This window comes from Hemicordylus capensis, chromosome 2, assembly GCF_027244095.1.
Source record: "Hemicordylus capensis ecotype Gifberg chromosome 2, rHemCap1.1.pri, whole genome shotgun sequence".
Classification (NCBI taxonomy): Eukaryota; Metazoa; Chordata; class Lepidosauria; order Squamata; family Cordylidae; genus Hemicordylus; species Hemicordylus capensis.
In genome coordinates this window covers 226,076,196-226,094,578 of record NC_069658.1, presented here as the reverse complement: position 1 = coordinate 226,094,578, position 18,383 = coordinate 226,076,196, and the positions used below count along the sequence as shown (strand labels likewise).

At 50.3% G+C, this 18,383-nt stretch overlaps 1 protein-coding gene across 1 annotated transcript in view; it reads right to left on the bottom strand.

Annotated features, from left to right (window-relative positions):
- The window catches only part of LOC128341711 (HLA class II histocompatibility antigen, DP alpha 1 chain-like), a 46,829-nt gene extending 29,725 nt beyond the window's left edge, over positions 1-17,104 (bottom strand). The window contains exon 1 of the mRNA XM_053288139.1: positions 16,997-17,104. The gene's annotated coding sequence lies outside the window, so the exon portion shown is untranslated. The remainder of the gene's footprint in view (positions 1-16,996) is intronic.
- Positions 17,105-18,383: the final 1,279 nt, after the last annotated feature.

Here is an 18,383-nt window from a genome sequence, read left to right as displayed (position 1 = left end):
TTTCAACTAAGTGGGGCAGCCACAGAGAAGGCCCTCCAATGGGCCCAGGCACCAGGTCCTGGGACACCAAGGAGGGCCAGCTGAGAAGACCTCACAGGTTAGGATACAACTGGCCGAGAGAGGCAATCCTGGAGATATACAGGTGCTAAGCCCATAAGGGTTTTGTAGGTGAGAACCAGCACTCTGAATTGGACACAGAAGCAGACAGGCAACCAGTGCAGCGAGCATAAGAGAGGTATGACGCTATATTGGTGCTATTTATACATCACTTTTCAACAAAAAGTTTTCCAAAGCAGTTTACATAGAGAACTAATAAATAAATAAAATGGATTCCCCAAAGGGCTCACAACAATCTAAAAAGAAACGTAAGATCAACACCAGCAACAATCACTGGAGATAGTGTGCTGGGGATAGAGAGGGCCAGTTACTCTCCCCCTGCTCAATAAAAAGAATCACCACATTAAAAAGGTGCCTCTTTGCCCAGTTAGCAGGGGTTAACTGGTTTGGATCCAATTTAACCATTTGTTGGTATCCAATTTGAGCTTTAGGGGGTCATTCCCGCCCCCTTGCGTGTACCATGTCATGTGGGAATGTCCCACTTATCATGTTTTCTTGCCCTTTTAATTTTTCTTTAATAAAATTTTACGATTGGAGCTCTGCTGTGACTTTCCTTGTCTCGAATTAAAACTGCTGGTTGTATAACACCCCTTCCAGTCCCAGAGAAGTGGGGTAGCACCCCCAAATCCCCCTCGTAACATGGGGTGTCTGTGCAAGAGCCCCCAATCTGAGTCTCCTTTCTTGGAACACCATCTCCCTCCTTCCCTGTGAGCGAAGCCCCTTCCTCTCACCCCCATTCCTACCCTGGTTCTGGGGGTGCCTGCCAAGACAAGGAGTGCCCCCCCCAGGCAGAGGTGAAGGGCTCCTCCTCCAGCCATCCCAGCCCTTCCGGTGCAAATGGGTGGATGTGTGGACAAGGCACAGGGTGCAAAGAAGAAAAAGGGCACGGGCAGAAAGCAAAGGCTGGAGCACCGACCTGCCCCAGAAGTGGCCATGGGGTGGCTGCCTACCACGGAGTGGATTTGATGCAGAGGGCAGAGGAACCATGCCAAGTCAGCCAAGAAGAAACAGCCCAGGGGCAGACTAGCTTGTCGTCGAACATCCCCAGGCTAGCAGGAGTCTCAGGAGGAGTCGGCATGAAAGTGGACCCAGAGCTCTGCTTGGCCTGGCAATAGCATTTGGGGAGGGAGGAGGAGGATACGAGGGAGAGGGAGTGGCTGGTTGGGTCTTCTGATCCAGGAGGAGAGTGGCCTTCTTCAGGGAGCGGGGAAAAGGGCACTTCCTCCTTCCCCCTTGGTGAGAGACACCAGCTCCAATCTCAGAGTGTACAGAGAAGGACCAGTCACTGGGGGGGGGGTTGAAAATGGAGGAGGGGGCCTCCTTATTTGTGGGCCTCCAGGTGTGGATCTGGAGGTGTGGATTGCACAGGCTGTGGGGTGTCGGGGGGGGGGCACTCCAGGTGATGGTGATTCTAACCTGGCACTTGAGGAGGGTAGGAGTGGACTCCGTTGTGGCCAATATCTTACAGAACGGGCTTCCTTCCATTTGCCCATGGCTACTGGGATTCAAGTAGTGAGGCACATCCCAAAGCCAACAGTAAGTTGGGTTACACTAACAGGCCCATCAGGAAAAGAGAGAGAGGGAGAAGAAAAGTTTTAAGTCAAGAACTGGAAGGCACTCCCTGTTGAGATAAGAGCCTCCCCATCTCTGGAAACATTTTAAAAGGCACTGATGACATATTTATTCATCCAGGCTCTTAAGTATAGTTTTAATACTTTTGAGGTTGGGTTCTGAATGATTTTAATGTTTAAATGATTTTAATTATAAACCGCCCAGAGATACATGTTTTGGGCAGTATAGATATATGTTAAATAAATAAAATAAATAATAACTGGAAGAAAGAGAGTGAGGAGACAGCTAAAGAGGAGGGAGACGGGTCTTGCACAGTCACAAACATGACTGTGAAGGGTTGCATGTTGTAGCAGGGAAAACCTGCCAGGGAGGTGGTTGGACCCTTAGATGAAGAGGGCATGAAAGGGATTGTCTAGGAGGATAGGCAGATTTCAGAGAAGCTGAATGAGTTCTTAGCATCTGTCTTCATGGCATTGGATACTGACCATATATATCATATTTTAATCCTACCTGATATGTACATCTCTAGGCAGTTTATAAAGTTTAAAACACAATCTAAAATTAAATAAAAACAGTTTACAATTGATTTCAGTTAAAAGCCTGTGAAAACATCTAGAGCAGGGCTGCTCAATTTAGGCCCCTCAGCTGTTTTTCAACTACAACTCCCACAATCCCCAGCCACAGTGACCAATAGCCAGGGATTATGGGAGTTGTAGGCCAACATCTGCAGAAGGGCCAAAGTTGAGCAGCCCTGATCTAGAGGATTTTTCTAAAAGCAAACAGAGAAGGAGATAATCTTATTTCAGCAGGGAACATCTTCCAAAGCCCCTGGGCAGCCACAGAGAACACCCAGTCCTGAGTCGCCAGCAAACAAGCTGGGAGCAACTGTAACCGGACCTCTCCAGAAGATCATAATCAGCAACAGGGTTCATGACGAAGAAGGCACTTTCTTAAGTACCCTAGACCCAAGCTGTTAAGGGTTTTATAGGTAACAACCAGCAGCTTTTTATTTTGCCAGGAAACATGTCAGCAGCCAGTGAAGTACTTTTAAAATTGAAAAAGGAGAGGAGAGCTGGTGTTGTGGTAGCAAGCATGACTTGTCCCCTTAGCTAAGCAGGGTCTGCCCTGGTTGCATCTGAATGGGAGACTTGATGTGTGTGCAATGCAAGATATTCCCCTCAGGGGATGGAGCTGCTCTGGGAAGAGCAGAAGGTTTCAAGTTCCCTCCCTGGCTTCTCCAAGATAGGGCTGAAAGTTCCTGCCTGCAACCTTGGAGAAGCCGCTGCCAGTCTGTGAAGACAATACTGAGCTAGATAGACCAATGGTCTGACTCAGTATATGGCAGTTTCCTATGTTCCTATGACCTTATATGGTCCCTTCGGCATGTCTCTGAGATCAGCCTGGCTGCCGCATTCTCCACCAATAGTAGTTTCCAGACTACATATAATGCTTTACAGTAGCCAAGCCTGGAGGTTACCAGCATATTCACTACTGTTTTAGGGTCATTTCTTCCAGAAACGGACAAAGCCAATTTATTAGCCGAAGCCATTCTGGGCCCTGCTTCAACCTGAGAAACCAAGGAGAGTGGTCTTATAAGGTTGTGAGCAACCCCAACCATTAAGGTACTAGAAGGGCAGGATAGAAATATTTTAAATAAATGAATAATAGCCTCCTTAAGACAAGGAGGCATCCTGCCCTCCCTCAGAGAAGCAAAGAATGGTTTCATTCTTAAGATCCACGTCAAAAACACTAAAGGATGTGTCTAGTGAACCGGAGTCTTAATTCCACTTCCACCTCACTGGGGAAGAACCATGCTTCGGCAGTGCCAGAGGTCCCTGGGGTGGGAAGGAGCAGATCAGGGCAGCAAGGACCAGGTTGATTTAGCAAAGACATGACCAGGGATGGAGTGAGAGACGCAGTTCTGGGACTTGCAGAGGGGCTGTCGGGGGAAGGAGTTTGTCTGGCTGCTGCTCCATTATCTGAAAGGGAACAAGAAGGATGGTGAGCTGGGAGCTGCCTTGTCTGCACACCTGCAGTTTTGCTATCAGGTGGTACAGGTGGCATGCTGGGAACCAAACATAATCTTTTCTAAAATCCAGCATCTAGATGTTGTAATCAAACAAGAGTCCTTATGCTCTCACTCCTTTCTGGCTACCATACCCTGGGCACTGCAACTTTTCCTATTTAAAAAAAACAAAAAAACACAACCTTTTTTTCATTTCATGTTTCTTTGAAGCAATATAAAACTTGCAAGGTACCAAATAAAATTCCTCATTTTGCTGTGTTTATTCTGGAAGCAAGACTGGGTGGGTGATTCCTGTCTGTCCAGCAGCTGCTCTGGTGGGCATGATCCGTGCCGTGCCCAAGGTGTGGTGATATCACTTGTCAGCTCTTTGTGAGGGGGTGGGGTCAAGGATTTAGCCCCTCCCCACCCATGGATGCACAGTCCCACTCCCAGGGGTTCCTTTAGGCAGATTGGAGCAAGGTATGGGTATTTAATTTGCGCAGATAAAAATAGAACATACGCTTGACATGCAAAAATATTGAAGTATGACTGTGTCCTTTGGGTACATGAGACAAAGAAGCAGGATTGGGCTCAACTCCTTGTCTGATGATTTATTTATTTTTATATGTGAGTGGCCCTCAGTCAATATGGGGCTAAAAAGGTTTAGGGTTGGCAGCTCCATCCACCCTCAGGGGATGGAGCTGCTGTGGGAAGAGCAGAAGGTTTCAGGTTCCCTCCCTGGCTTCTGCAAGATAGGGCTCCTGCCTGCAACCTTGGAGAAGCCGCTGCCAGTCTGTGAAGACAATACTGAGCTAGATAGACCAATGGTCTGACTCAGTATATGGCAGTTTCCTATGTTCCTATGACCTTATATGGTCCCTTCGGCATGTCTCAGAGATCAGCCTGGCTGCCGCATTCTCCACCAATAGTAGTTTCCAGACTACATATAATGCTTTACAGTAGCCAAGCCTGGAGGTTACCAGCATATGCACTACTGTTTTAGGGTCATTTCTTCCAGAAATGGACAAAGCCAATTTATTAGCCGAAGCCATTCTGGGCCCTGCTTCAACCTGAGAAACCAAGGAGAGTGGTCTTATAAGGTTGTGAGCAACCCCAACCATTAAGGTACTAGAAGGGCAGGATAGAAATATTTTAAATAAATGAATAATAGCCTCCTTAAGACAAGGAGGCATCCTGCCCTCCCTCAGAGAAGCAAAGAATGGTTTCATTCTTAAGATCCACGTCAAAAACACTAAAGGATGTGTCTAGTGAACCGGAGTCTTAATTCCACTTCCACCTCACTGGGGAAGAGCCATGCTTCGGCAGTGCCAGAGGTCCCTGGGGTGGGAAGGAGCAGAGCAGAGCAGCAAGGACCAGGTTGATTCAGCAAAGCCTTGACCAGGGATGGAGTGAGAGACGCAGTTCTGGGACTTGCAGAGGGGCTGTCAGAGGAAGGAGCTGGTCTGGCTGCTGCTCCATTATCTGAAAGGGAACAAGAAGGATGGTGAGCTGGGAGCTGTCTTGTCTGCACACCTGCAGCTTTGCTAGGGAGGTATCAGGTGAGACAGGTGGCATGCTGGGAACCAAACATAATCTTTTCTAAAATCCAGCATCTAGATGTTGTAATCAAACAAGAGTCCTTACGCTCTCACTCCTTTCTGGCTATCACCCCAGCCATGGGCCTCCTCCAGGTGGCAAACTCCAACATTACCCCCTGGGATGTATCGGCTGAGAGCAATCTGGAAGTAATTCTGGAAGCATGAAGGCCCCCGAGGCAGGGAATCAACTGGGCGTCATGACACCCATCCACCCTCTCCTGCCTCCTCCTGTGCATGCCAGGGGACATGAAAAATCTCCACCTCCTGCCCATGATGGCCAGCTCCTCCACCAATTCAAGAACAAATTTTGCACCATGGCTGTGGCAACAGTGACATCACCTCTCTCTGCAGGGCCCAATGTGGGAAAGGCTCCCGGAGGTTCCAGAAAGAGGAAATCCAGTTTCCGCAAGGGCTCCAGAAAGGATTATTTATTTACAGTGTGGCTACCAGACTCTTCCCCATGTCAAGGGACTCCCTCCCCTGACAATCCCAGGAGGCAGAGAATCCCCCTCCCCCATCAGTGGCAAACATCTCCGCCTCTTCCCCTTCCTCATGTGGAGATTCATCATTCCCGGAGAAGAAAGATTGAGCATCAGTCTGGTTTGGGTTGGTCTTAAGAGAGATCTTGGTGGCATCTGGAGGCCTTCAGCATGTGTATGCCTCATCCACAGGTCAATTCAGTTTGGTGTCTCTGTTCCCTCAGCTCACCATCTGTGAAATGGGAGCAATGGCCCATTTTGCAGGATTGTAGGCATCAGAGAAGAATTAAGGGAGGGCCTATTTATTTCCAGGTGTATCCTGCAAGCCCCTGAAAGTTCAGGATGGATGAAAACTTTAAAGGGTTTTCAATGGCTGTCAATGATGGGGCCGCTCTGGGAAGAGAAGAAGGTTCCACATTCCCTCCCTGGCATCATCTCCAAGATAAGGCTGAGAGAGACTCCTGCCTGCAACCTTGGAGAAGCTGCTGCCAGTCTGAGTAGAAAACATTGAGCTAGAAGGATCATTGGTCTGACTCAACATAAGGCAGCTTCCTATGTTCCTCTCTTCAGAACAGAACTGGATTTCTTTCTCTATTATACCTTGTCCACTTATACAACATGTTTTGTCTGAGGATTTGAAGTGTGGCCACAACATAGGCCTGTAAACGGGCATGAGAATATTAGCAGCCCCCACCCCCAATTATTTCAGGCATTATTCCCCCTAATAGCCCCATGCAAAGCTTGCCTTTTTCACAGCAACCACACACTGGGTTGACTTTTCATCCACCACGACCCCAAGATGTTTTTCCTGTCTATTCACTGACAGTTTAATCCTTGTCCGTCCGTCCGTCTCATCAGGCGTCCCAGGGTCACCCAGGGTCAAACACTGCCCCCCTGCAGGCTTGCTGTGAGTAAACTGTGCCCTGAGTGCCCTGGAGGAAGAAGGGGCTACAAAGAAACTGCCCTCCCTTCTAAGTCACCGAAACTTCAGCTGACTATTAATTAAATGCAAACCTGACGCTGTTGAGAACATATCGTTTTTAACCACCACCACTGCCCACTTCTTCCTCCACCCCCCCCCCCGGCTTTCTGGTTTGCAGGCTGACCAGAAAGCTGGCCCTCCAGCTCCTCGCACCCCCTCCTCAAGGCCGGCCAGGCCATTGTCTCCCATCCCAGTCTCCTGAGAGCTGCCACACAAGGGATTAGCGACGGGTACGTTCAGGGGCGTAGCAAGGTTGGAGTGGGCCCAGAGACAAAATTTTAAAATGGGTCCCCCCCTCACTGAAGCTCAGCTCATGAAGTAAAGAAATCATAAATGAGGCTGAATAGTGGTAACAAAAAGCAGAGTATAATTTATTTAGATAGAGAGATATAGATATATAACTTATGTGCCACAATAGAACATCCTAAATTGTTTTTAAATTTTAAATTGCAAATTGTAGACGATGCAAATCATTTAATGGTACCAGAGAAAGACATGCTGTTCTGGTAGCTCCAGGTCTTAACACTCACATCAATTTTGGAGGATGAATACAACTGAAAGAAGCCCAGGCGGGTGCGCGGCTGGGGGAGTCAGTCATGTGACTTGCCTCTGGGGGGGCCCCAAGGCAGTGGGCCCCCAGACAACTGTCTCCCCTTGCCCTATTATAGTTACGCCCCTGGGTACGTTTAGGAGAATTAAATATATAGATATAAAATTTAAAGTTAAAACAATAAAATTCAGCTAAGACTCATCAGCTAAGACTTCTATTAAAAAGCTTGGCTGAAGAGAGATGTCTCTCTTCAGTTGTTTCCTAAAAGCCATCAGGGATGGAGCAGCTCTCATCTCAGCAGGAAGTGTGCCCCACAGCCCTGGAGAAGGGTTGTCACTAGATGAGCCACTGGCACCCTCTGACAAGCCTCCCCCGAGGATCTCAATAGGCAGCAAGGTTCATAGCGAAGAAGATGTTCTCTTATATCATTGCCAACTTCAGTTATCCAATTACAGTTGCACATTTGACAGTTTCCCCTTGTGGCAGCTGGTGTGCAATGCACACATCTCCTCACTTGTGCATCCACCCCTCTCAGGATCACTTGCATTTGTAGCACGATTCCTGACCAAGAATCTGCTTCTCTTCCTCCCAGCACTTACAAAACAGAAGGTCAATAATGTGATGCTGAACCTAAACGTATCCTCCTGAAAACACACAACTGACACTCCGATTGCCCATCCTTTAAGCAGTTGTGAAGGGCAAAGACTTCAAAGCAAAGGATGATTTCTATGCCCGCCTGTATCTCTGTGTAAAAGTTCTAGAAATGGATAAAACACATCTCTAGACAGTGAGGCTATTCTCACAATCTGCTAAAATCAGGCTAGGGGAGCCTAGCCCGATTTTAGCAGACCGTGAGAACCACCGAGCTCTCAGGTGAGCCCGGTTGCCTCAAAGTGGGTAACCCGCTTAAACTCCCCTCCCCTTAAATGGGGTTAGCGGAGCGAGCGCTATGTTTATGAACAGCAGCAGTTCTCCAAGGTTTCAGGCCAGAGACTTTCCCAGCTCAACCTGGAAATGCCAGGGATTGAACCTAGGACCCTCTGCATGTAAACGTCTTAAGCACATGCTGTACCACTGAGCGATGGCCCCATCCCCATAGGAAGTGGCCGTATCCCAAGACATAAGAACAGCCCTGCTGGATCAGGCCCAAGGAAGCCCATCTAGTCCAGCATCCTGTTTCCCACAGTGGCCCACCAGATGCCCCTCGAAGCCTACAGGGAGGAGTAGAGGGCATGCCCTCTCTCCAGGGGCAGAGCCACCATTGGGCAAACAGGTTAAAAGGACCTGGGCTGCACCCCACAGGGGCCACGCCTTGCACCCCTGCCCCGCCCCCTGCATCTGCCATCGGATGCTGGGGTGGGGGGGGGGCACGGGCCACTGCTGGCCTCCCTATGGGCCTGCCTCTCTCCTGCTGTTAGTCAAAAAATGGGTCCATCTAGTGCAGTTTTATCTATTCTGACTGGCAGCAGGTCCGTGAGGTTTCAAGCAAGAGTATTTCCCAGCCTTGTCTGGAGATGCCAGAACTGAATCTGGGGGGAGGCAGGTGCATCCAGCCTACCAGGAGAGGAGGTGTGAGTAGATGCTATGATGGGGGGTAGATCAGGGAGGGGGCAGATCAGCTGTGAGGGTAAGGTGTAGCCAGCCAGCCAGGAGAGGAAATGTGGGGCTAGGCAGGCAGCAGGGCCCTGGGGAGGCCTCCAGATAGGAGGACCTGGAGCCAGGAGGAAGGGATCTGCAGCTCTCTAATCCAATCACAGGCCCCATCCAGCAGTGCTATGAACAGTGAGGCCCCAATGGCACCAGAGCCAAGGCCTGGGTCCTCAGAGCTCCTCGTGACTTTTGCCTGGAGTTCCTTATGACTTTGTCCAGGGAGACACCCCAGACCGACTGTGATGTAATCGGGACTCACATCAGTGCCAACCAGGGGAGGTCAGACTCCATGGCAAGCATCCTGAATCCTGCCCATCCTGGCAATCTCGCTCTGCAAAAAGAGGATTGAGACAAGGATCTTCTTCGATCCTTGCAGGAAAGCAGTGCCACACCCAACCCATCACCATCACTCACATTCATGCCCACAGAATGGACTGCAAAAATCTGGCATCCAGGACTGAGATGTGGGTGCTTGGAGTGGGGTGTTCACTCTTGATTTTGCCATTGAAATGAGGGGAGAGGGAGGAGGAAGGAGTCAGGCCTTAACACTTCCTCATCCAGCCTGTGACAGGGACAGGAACTCTCATTGGGGCCATCAAGAGAGGCTCTGATTTTTGCTGGTCCAACCAAGATAATCGGAGGGAAGACCTGCATGTATCAGCTTGGATTCATATCCAGGCATCTCTCTGACCCCCAACACACTTCCACTCCCCCCCCCGACACACACACACAGTGAGCTGCTCCTCAGGCACACTGTCAAGGGACTGGGGGATACAGTAAACCAGGTCCCCCCTGATTTAGTCCCCCATTTTCTGGCCTCAACATACACGAGGGTGTATATCTGCCTGACAAGCTGGACCTAAAGAAGGATAAAGACTTTAGCTAGGGACCATCAGTTATAACCTGATAAGGAACAAAAAGACCTAATTAGTCACCAGGAGATTCATAGAAAGAGAATTAAAGCAGCCCTGAATCTCTTGCCCCCAGCCTCATAGTGAATGATCATGGACACGCCCAGTTGGGGCAGAAAAATGGCTAAATGTTCCTAGTATGCAGTGTTAGCATATTTAATTATGATCTTCAGTTGAAATATCTGACTTAAAGTCATCTGTGTAAATTACCAATTCTAGTGAATGAAAAAGGGTGAGATTTAAAATTCTAGAGCTGGAGGGTTCCATGGAGGGCATTTAGTCCAACCCTCTACTCAATGCAGGGAATACTGAGGTAGAGCATCCACAACAGGATTCCTCTCCCTGACGATTTTGAATGTGAGGCTTGAGATGGGGTGAAACAGATGAAATCAGATTATCTGAACCTGCCACCTAGTGGTCGTTAGGAACAGCTGCAACTCCCGTGCGGCAAATGGTTGCATAATTTCATCAACATAAAACAAATTTAAACGGGAATTAAAACCATAAAACATTTAAAACCACAAGTCTAGTTAAAAGCCTGGTTGCATAAATGTGTCTTTGGATACTTTTTTTAAAAAGTTATCAGAGATGGGGAAGCTCTTATTTCAGCAGGGAGGACATTCCAGAGTCTTGGATCAGAAACAGAGAAGGCCCGTCCCTGAGTAGCCACCAGACGACCCGGTGGCAATTGCAGACAACACTCTCCAGATTATCTCAATAGGTGTTGGGGCTCATAGTGAAGAGGCATTCTCTCAAATAGCCCAGGGTCTAAGTTGTTTAGGGCTTTCTAGGTTATAACCAGCACCTTGTATGTTGTTTAGGGCTTTCTAGGTTATAACCAGCACCCGGGAAATTGTTAGCCAGTGTAGTTCTTTTAGTACAGGAGTAATCTGAAATAAACCATATGACCCAGAGACCCACCTGGCTGCTGCATTCTGTACCAACTGCAGTTTCTGGACTACGTGCAAAGGCAGCCCCACAAAGAGCACATTATAATAGTCAAGTCAGGACGTTTTCTCTGCCTGCCTGTGGCAGATGGAGCACAAGTGCTTCTAGATCCAGTGCTGTGCCTGGAGAAGCAGGATGGGAATGTTGCGAGGAGGACCTCCCCCCACCCCTGCATTGAATGTAAAGGCCCCCCTGGAGAGAGTGGATCTTGCCATGCGTATCCCTACTTGTGCCATTTCTAGGCTTGGCCACAGCAACGTGGTCTCAGTGAGGCCTGAGGACAATTCAGAGGTTTGGCCTGGTGCCGGATGGAGCTGGGTGTCTCTGACTGAGGGGTGGGTGGGAGATTCAGCCTTTAGAGCCCTGGATCCTCAGACCCCTCCTCAAATGAGCCCACCTCCCAGTGTTTTGATTACGGTCTCTTTTTTGTGGTGGTTGTAAACTACACTGGATACCAGGGGTGTGTGTGTGTGTGTTTAAACACATGCACACACAATTTTATGCATGTGCACACCCCACTCAGCTGCTTTGGTCTCCTGTGGCGGGGGGGGGGAATAAAGCAGTGGGGAAGGGTCTCTAGCAGCTGCTCTCCTCCCCCTGCATCCCTCTTGTGGCTTTTCTGCTTCAGATTGTAGCCCCTGGAGTTGCATCTTAAGGACATGAGAAGAAGCCTGCTGGATCAAGCCCAAGAAAGCCCATCTAGTCCAGCATCCTGTTTCACACGGTGACCCACCAGATGCCTCTTGGAGCACATAGGCAGGAGCTGAGGGCAGGGCCTTTCTCCTGCTGTTACTTGCCTGCAACTGATATTCAGAGGCATCCTGCCTCTGAGGCTGGAGGTGGCCTCTGGCCCTCCAACTAGTAGCTGTGGATAGAATACACACACCAAGACTGGGAAAGGGGCAACAGGGGCACCTTGGGAGAAGCAAAGGGTGCTTGTGGTGGTGGGATGAGCTTTGTGGCCAGGACCAACAGGGAGCCAGATGGATGATCTGTGGTGGTGACTCATCCAGGTGTGGGGGCAGGAGGGGGGAGGGAAATGAGCAGCAGCAGGTGTGGCTTGTTCCCACTCTTCTTGTGCCCACCACTGCCTCAGGGTCCCTCATCGGGAGGGTTCACATTGCCATGTTAACTGCAGGCATGCAGGCTGGTCATTCGTCAGCTTGGGAGACCATGAAAATGACCGGCCTGCTTGCCTGGGGTCAACACAGCAACGGGACAAGGTGAGGGAGAGCGAGGCATCCAGGATGGGGGGAGAAGAAGCGTGGGGAGAAGCCACACCTGCAGCTCCTTTTCCTCCCCTCTGCCCCACCCAGATAGGCTGTTATCACTGGCTATCCGGGCTGGCGATGGGGGTTCTCTCCCGCTCCCTCATTTGAGTCCCTGAGGCTCTCTCTGACCCCCCCATCTTCTCATTCTCCCCCCAGTCCAGCCCCAGGTGAGGATCATCCCCACAGACTACGACCCCTCCTCCCTCAACACTTTGCTGGTTTGCTCCGTCACTGGCTTTTACCCCCCGGAGATCGAGATCAAGTGGCTGAGGAACGGGAAGGAGGAAGGCGAAAGCAAAGTGGCCACCACCGACCTGATGAGGAACGGGGACTGGACCTACCAGATCCACGTCATGCTGGAAACGCACTTGGAGCGCAGAGACCTCTACGCCTGCCAGGTGGAGCACGCCAGCTTAAATGGCACCGTCATCACCGTGCAGTGGGGTAAGAGCCCTGGAGTTTCCCCACACATGGACACCCCACCCTGGATCCTTCTTCCTGGGCTTCTGCAGCAGAGCCAGCCATCTGCCCAAGGGACCATCTCCTTGCCCTGTCCTCCCGGGACCCTGAGCAGAAGCCCATGGGGCGTGTGGGGTGGGGAGCTGGGGGCTAGGGGTGGCCAAGACTCTGAGGTGGGGCCATGCTGCAGATGCAGGACCTGGGAAAGCTCCAAGCAGACATTAAGGACCTGAGAAGAGCCCTGCTGGGACAGATCCAAGGCCTCATCTCTAGTCCAGGATCCCGTGAAAGGAAACTAAAAACAAATGCTTAGAAGAAAGCAGATAAGAAAACATCAAGTAGAGGAACAAACGGAGGATCTTGGACATTGAGCACCAAAATGACCTAAGTGCCATCCCGCAGACCACCACAAGAGGGCGCCTTGGCGATCCCAGCCGGGAACCAGCCACTTATTGATTGTCACTCTCTCCATCCAACCATCAGAGAGTGTCCCTCAGAGCAAGATTTGATGCCTTACCATTGGCAGTTTTTAATGGGGAATTTCTGAAAATCCCCTTGGCCAATAGGATCTGCCCTTGTGTTTCGGGTGAGGTTGAATCTGTCCACCATGTGTTGCTATATTGCTCCTTTTTATAATGACAGTCGACGTAATCTTAATACTCCCTTGCTATTTATATTACCCCGGCCAAACTGATGAATTTTATCTCACACTCCTCCTTGCAGACAAGAAATATATCACACACAAGGTTGCTAAATTTTGTGCAGCCACTGTTAAGATCTGCCAATTATTAATTTCTACCCTTTAGATCCTACCCTAAAACATTTACTTTGTCGGTGTATTGTATAATAGATTTCTTGTCTGAATGTTACATCATTTGTTGTATTTACGTCTGATCTATGATCGTAATAAATTTATTCATTCTTTCAAGGAGAGGAAAGACAAGAGGAAAGCAAGGAAGATTCCCAGGAAGCAAAAGAGGCAGGAATAGTCCAAGCGAGAAGTAGAATTGCAGGAGGAGAACTTCCCCTCCTCTTCCCCCCCCCAGACGCTTCAGGGTGGCCAGGCGAGCTTCTCCTCTTATGTCCGAGTCCTGGCTGACTCCTGGGTCCTGCTAGCCAAGGCCTTCGTGGGCCAACGGTTGATTTACTGAATCAGTCTTTACATTTATATCCTCTTTTTTGTGCAGGGAGCCTAGACGAGTGGATGTGGTTGTGTTTCTCCTCACAACAACCTGGTGAGGTGGGCTGGGTTGAGAACAAAGTGACTAGTCCAGGGTCACCCAGTGAGTTTCATGACTGAAACCGATTTTAACTTGCGTCTCCCCAGTCCTCCTCCAAACACTCAAACCACACCACTATGCCAGGAGCAGGAAGCAGGTTCCAGGCCTGCCCTTTCTCACTCCCGGCTGCTGCTGCTTCTCTGTCCACAGACCCACAATCGGATTCTGCCAGGAACAAGATGTGGACGGGGGTTGTGGGGATTGTGCTGGGGCTGGTCTTTTTCCTCCCTGGACTCGTCCTCTTCCTGAAGAATAAGAAAGGTGACTGGGATGCCTTTTGTGTTGGGGGGGCAGGGAATTGGGGCCTGACCAAAGACCCCCCCACACACCCTCCTGTCCCCAGGGACAAGGCAGAGGCCTCTGGGAGCTGCTGCCTGCGCTGGTCCTAGGAAGTCCCCCCAGCTGTCACAGAAATGGGAGGTGTGTTGTTTTTTTAAATGAATGGAACAAAGGGCCCGACTGGAGGGACCCTGGATTCTGCCCCAGGAGGCTTCCCTTGTAGCAAAGACAGAGGACTTGTGCCCGTGTGTGTGTGTGTGTGTGTGTGTGTGTGTGTGTGTGTGTGTGTGGAGGAGTGGGGGAGAGATGATAAGGGGTCCCTCCGTTGGAACTTCTGGATGTCTTTTGAGAGATGTATTTATTCCCCCTTCCATGCTCCCCATGAAGGAAGGACCTTATTTCCAAATGTAACCCTTTTGGGGATGCAGCAGATGAGCTTTTCCCTCACAGGATGGTTCCTCCTTGTCCCTTAATTAGGAGATGTGCCCCTGATGGTCCAGAGAGGGGGCCGTGTGGGCCTGGGAGGGGATTATCCTGGTCCTGACGGAGTCTTTTCTCTCTCTTTCAGGGCGGAGCATTCCACAACCTGCAGGTAATTCCTCTCTCTGCTCTTTTCTATTGTTCAAATAGCCCCTGGCCCAGGCTGCCTGGGATGGCCCTGTGGTATTTCTGCCTGTTTTCCAGGCACAGACTCTATAGAGAAGAAAGGTCCTTCCAGTGCTGGGCATTTTCTTTAGGAATGGGGTGGCCGGGCTCCCCCCTCCCCTGCCCCTGGAACTCTTTCTGTAGCCTGTGGGAGAATTTCCCACCTCTTGAGACTGTCAAGGAGGCTTCCTCCGCAGGAGCCAATGAAGAGAAGGCTCCACCACGAAAATGCATCGCAAGAATCTTCCCAAGAGTCCCCTGCTCACTGAGCAAAGAGGCCCCTTTGGAAAATGGTGATCCTCTTTACTGAGCAGGGGGAGAGCAACTGGCCCTATCCATCCCCAGCACAGCATCCCTCCAGTGGCTCTTGCTGGAGTCTGTCTTCAGTTTCTTTTTTTAGATTGTGAGCCCATGGGGACAGCGGTGTATAAAAATATTAACAGTTCAGAGTGTTTTTCTTTAAGATCACCAATATGTAAACCCTCAATACCGATAAAGGGAGCATCGATGGGAGCATTAATGCAAAATACACCCTCATTTCTCTTTCAGGAATGTAACATGTGGGAGAAATGCACTTTGGCCCTCCTAAAACACCACCAACTTATTAAATACTCAGATGGGCTCTGAGCTTTCCGTGACTGACCAGCAGAGGGATCTTGGGGTGGTGCTGGAAAGCTTGTTGAAAGTGTTGACTCAATGTGCGGCAGGGATCATTAGAAAGGGTATTAAAACAAAAACTGCTAATATTATAATGCCCTTCTACAAAACTATGGTGCGGCCACACCTGGAGTACTGTGTGCAATTCTAGTCATCAGATCTAAAGAAGGACATTGTAGAACTGGAAAAGATGCAGAGAGGACCACCAAGATGATCAGGGGCCTGGAGCACCTTCCTTACGAGGCAAACCTACAACATCTGGGGCTTTTTACTTTAGAAAAAAGACATGATAGAAGTCCAAAAAGTCATGCATGGTGTGGCGCTTGCCTAATACTAGATCCAGATGGTCATCCCATGAAACGGATTGCCAAGAAAATTAGGACCAACCAAAGGAAGTACTTTTTCACACCCTGTATAATCAACCTCTGGGATTCTCTGCCACAAGATGCGGTGACAGCCAACAACCTGGATGGCTTCAAGAGGGGTTTAGATGATTTCATGGAGGAGAGGGCTATCAATGGCTGCTAGTCTGAGGGCTGTAGGCCACCTCCAGCCTCAGAGGCAGGATGCCTCAAAATACTTGTTGCAGGGCAATAGCAGTAGGATCAGTGGCGGTCCGTGAACGCGCCTCTGGGGGGGTAGCGGGAGGCACCTTTAAGAGTAACTTAAGAAAGACACGGGCGACACAGGATCACGCTGAAGGGTTTTATTATAGAGGATAAAGCCCATTGAACTCTTTTAGGAATGGTTTGATCTCCTTTCTTCCACGCGCTCAGATCATACTTGGTCACTAATATAAAAGAACTTGATGACATTTATGAGCCAGACCTATTTTGTATACTAGCCAATGAGCATATTTAGTATATAAATCAGGCCTGGTCTGTAACAGTGAGTGGGGGCAGCCTCTCTGGGGAGCCGTTGGCGGTTTCTGTACCGCACAGCTGTTTGTTTCTGGCATCAAACAAACTCTCAAGGAAAGAGCTTCGTCCTTCTTTCCTTCCGTCTTCACCCAGAAGGTGCCAGCATCCCCAGACATGATGGAGATGCAGTTTCTGCCCTTTTAGCTTTGGATGTCAGCTGTGCAACCCATCCACCACCACCACCCCCATCAAAAAGGGTCACCTTGGACACAGCCAAGGGATTAAGCATCCTCCGTGGCTCTCCTCACCCCTGATATTATCCACCTGCCCCGGCTCTGAATTCTTTCCCTGGGGGGAGGCCGTTCCTCCCTCCCCTCCCCGGTTCCCTCATCTGCATGTTTTGTGTCTTCTGCCTGTGCAAAGGGGGGGGGGCATCTAAAGGGGACCCCACCTCTTTAGCCACAGTGCCCAACAGCAGGAGCATAGCTATAATTGAGCGAAAGGGTTCAAAGAACACGGGCCCCCAGCTCCTGAGGGCCCTCCAGCTCCACCCCGCCCTATTTTCTTCATTCTCTCCCTCACTCTGGGGGTCCGCCAGAGAGAGGGATGAACACGGGCTCCCTCTCCCCTAGCTATGCCCCTGCCCAACAGGCACCCCCTTCTTGAGAAGCCTCTTCCCCTCATACCCAAACCCACCCCCCCAGGCCCCTCTGGCCCCGATGCCCCTCCTCACCTTTCACAGCTCTGACACCTGGCAAGGCAAGGAGTGCCCAGAGGCAAAGGTGAAGGGCTCCTTCTCCAGCCATCTCAGCTCTTCCAGGTGGACACGTGGACCATGCACGGAGAGGGTGCAAAACAAGCAGAGAGAAACAGGAGGAGAAGCAATGGGTCCAGCAGGGTCCTGCCCTCAGAGTGGCTGTGCAATGAGTGTGAAGGGAGTCCAATTGGGGAAAGGGGCAGAGGCACCCATGCGAATTCAGCCAATGAGAAAAAGGCCTGGGTGGTGACCAGTCTGTTACCAGGTGAAACTTCAATCAGCAGGAACCTCAAGAGGAGGTGGAGTGAAAGTGGATCAGGAGCTCCGTCCTGGACTGAGATTTGGGGGACAGCAGGGGGTGGATGTGGAGGGTGGGGGGATTTGGAGGGTGGGCTGGTTTATTTAAAATTTATTTTATTTTTACATTTTGTCTTCTGATTCACAAGAGTGGCTCATTCAGGGAGTGGTGAGTGAGGCTCTTCCTTCTCCTTGTGGGGGGGGCACCAGCGAGCTCTAATTTCAGGGCATACAGAGAAGGGACAGTACCTGCCGGGTAAGGGGTGAGTTGGATGGTTGTTGCGACATATGGAGAAGTCCTTCTTTGTGCGCTTCCAGGTCTGACCCAAATGTGGGTTTTGGGGTGCAGCTGGCCCCGGCTGTGGAGTGCAGGGGGGCCCTCCCACTAATGGCAATTCTCCCCCTGCAAGAGAAGGTGGAAGGTGGGTGTGGGGGTGTGGACGGACTCAGTGGTGGCCAGCAACATACAGAGGGGGCTCCGATATGCCCCTGGCTACTGGTGAGACAGGCCCCAAACCCAGCACTAAGGTGAGTCACATTAATGTGGACCATATAAAAGAAAAGAAAAGCTACAACTGGAAGAAGGAGAGGAAGGCGAAAGATGGAGGTCGGGGAGACTGACAGGCACAGTCTCCAATGTGGGAAATGGATGACCTGTTGCAGGAGGTTAGTAGGAAACGGTCCTGGGTCTTTCCAGGCTGAAGGCTACAGTGTGGGGGCATCTTCTGTTCTGTGGGGTGAGGAATCCAGACGGTTCCTCCCTACTCAGAGAAAGAGAAGACATGTGAAACCTCATCCGCAGAGTGATCTTTCTTTGAGTGGGGCAAAAGAAGTACACACACACACACCCCATGCAGATCACTACTTCATGGAAACATGGAGTCTCCTCCAATCAGCCCTTGTCAAGCCTTCCTATGTGTTCCCTCGTGCGCTCTCTCTCTCTCTCCCCCCCCCCTCTGGGGACGATCTGTCCAAAGAAGACACTTTCTAGATTTCCCTGCCCGGTGACTGATGATGCTGCCTCAGCTCTGTGGCTGATTGGCCTCTCATCTGGGCAACGTCCAAT